This window comes from Octopus bimaculoides, chromosome 10, assembly GCF_001194135.2.
Source record: "Octopus bimaculoides isolate UCB-OBI-ISO-001 chromosome 10, ASM119413v2, whole genome shotgun sequence".
Lineage (NCBI taxonomy): Eukaryota > Metazoa > Mollusca > Cephalopoda > Octopoda > Octopodidae > Octopus > Octopus bimaculoides.
Genome location: NC_068990.1, coordinates 31824264 through 31827009, shown reverse-complemented (window position 1 = coordinate 31827009; position 2746 = coordinate 31824264).

Below are 2746 nucleotides of genomic sequence, written 5' to 3'. Positions count from 1 at the left end.
AGAGTTAAAGTGCTGTTTGATTTTTGTTTCACCGTTGATTTTTCACCATCTCACTTCCATTGGTGCATCATCCCTTCCTTTCTCATTCCTATGTTGTGATGGAGAAAGAAGATACACGACGCTCTCTCACATTGCTATCACTTTCTCTCACTCCCTCTCAGTCATGGGTATTACTCTCACTACTTCTCCTTCACTGAATTCCTATTTTCTCTTCTCTCCCTTCACCATTCACTCCTGCAGGATTTTGGACAAATATATATATATATATATATATATTATTATAAGATCTGGTAATTAGTCATATATTAATATATTAATTAATATCGATTAATTATCAGGGGGCCAGCACATTTAAAGAATCAAAGAGATTCAGAAATATTATCTGCAATCTCAGGGGATTAAGGTACATTTTAAAAATAACGTCGACCACTAACGTGGACAATTAATGCGCTAGAAATAGATCACATTTTGTGTCTATTAAGACCTAAAAAGTTCTCAACATAGGTCTTAATAGACACAAAATGTGATCTATTTCTAGCGCATTAATTGTCCACGTTAGTAGTCGACGTTATTTTTAAAATATATATATGTATATATGCAACCATATAAAAACACTACACTCATTATTATATTAAGAGATTATTATTATCATTATTATTTTCATTTCACTCCTCAGAGCTCTTGATTTAACATGTTCTGACTAATTCTGTAAGAGTGGACAACAACTTGTTGTCAAGAGTCTCACAAAGTCTCTTTCCATGATTAACATACAAGTACCAATCTCAAAATCCTTGCCGTCCCCAATTATTATTGTTGTTGCTGTTGTTGTTGTTATTATTATTTCACTTAAGCATACCAATGCTAAAAACATAGTGTTAGACCTTAATGTACTCAGTATATAAGTTGGAATAATGAAGTCTTTTGAAATCTTCTGATACATACATTTTAGGTCTGCATAATATACAATAGGGAATGCATCCATTATGTAAGATCCTCCTCAGTTGCTACATTAAAAAATATGAACCAGTTGATGGAAATATTTCAGTTTATATGATCAGAGCAGCAAGTCATCTACTATATTAGCGGGATGAATATGTATAGAGAGGGAGAAAGAAGGGAGAAGGAAAGAGAAAGAGAGAGAGAGAGAAAGGAGAAAAAAGGAAAAAAGAGGAGATATATAAAGTGAGGTAGCGGGAAAGGTAAAGAAAGGAAGATGTATGAATGGATAGAGTTGAAAAGAAATGGGATTATTGTATCTGTACGTTTGCATACAAAATCTATGGAAAAGAACACAGAATAGAGAATTGAGAAAGTCATAAATTGAGAGGAGAGGATTTCTTTTTTAACAACACGTTCATAAGAGATGTTCTCTGGATAAATACTGCAGTAACTTCCCTATTGACATTGTATGAGTCACAGATGGCTATTTTGGTTTACAACTGCCTCAATTGCGTATACAGGATTTTTATTCAGTCGGGCGCTTATTCGCAATATCAATGAATATTTTATTCACTTTTTCCTACACCTGAAGCGACGAATTCTCACTGGAGTATGTGGCTGGCTACAAGTACATGCTAATGAAAAGATCCCAAAAAGGTTGGGCATTCCCTCTGGTTGTTTCATCTCATTATATTTATTGTTTCTTTTAACGCGGTACGTCCATAAGGAATGTTCTCTCATGATAAATACTGCAGTAACTGAACTATCGACATTGTGTATATTTGAAGTATTTTTTCTCGAGTTTTCTCACAGTGTAGCTTGAATCATAACCGGATAGTGGACCGTACGTAATACAAGCCCGTCCACTTATCGCCCTACCCGAGTAATAAACTTGAAATAGCCCATATTCATTAAATGCTATTCGTCTGTCGCTAGAGTGACTACTTTTTCGCTGATTCTATTAATAAGTGAACTATACATACATACATACAAAAATACCCTGTTGTTGATCTTGAAATTCTAATGAAGGAGCCTTGGATCTAGGTTAGAAATCGACTCTTTCTCTATTGGCATGAAATCTTGAAATAAAACTGAATAATAACATACATACATACATGTAAAGAAATACATATATACTAGACTACTACTGACCCGTTGGGTTACCGGGAAAGTCTGCGTTATCCAACAGCGGAGTTTTGATTCATGGTTTTTTTTTCTTTTCCAGGTTATTTCGCATGCTTTCAACGAATGTGACATCGAAACGGCCTCGTTTCCCCACAAAAGGAAAGATTTGGCTGCTATTTCTTGCATGCCTTGCTACCATGTAGCAGGTATTTCGGGTTCTTTATCGCAAATAGCTGTTACGTGGTAACAGGGAGTGCTAGAATTAGTAGCCAAATCTTTGGAAGTGAGATACGTTGAATGCACTCGAAAGAAACCTATTTCCCACCGAGGTTACAAACGGGTCTTTTACGAAATATTTACCGTATTTTAAAAGTTATTTTCACTTTAAAATATTTTTTTAAATATGCCAAAGAAACTTTGTAATGCACTTGAAAATAATTTTTAAAATATTAAAATATTGTCTGTTTAAAGAAAGCTAAAATGTAAATACTTATGTACAAACAACTTACATTTTTGAAATCACATTAACTTAAAAATATCTCTAAAGGATTAAAGTATTGTATTTAACAAAAGCGAAAATAGAAACGTTTACTGTAAAAAACAAATCGTAATTTTCTGTTGTCAAGTTACTGTGTTTAATCGAAAGGCATGAGTTTCTTCCCTATCAAGATTAAGTTATTTT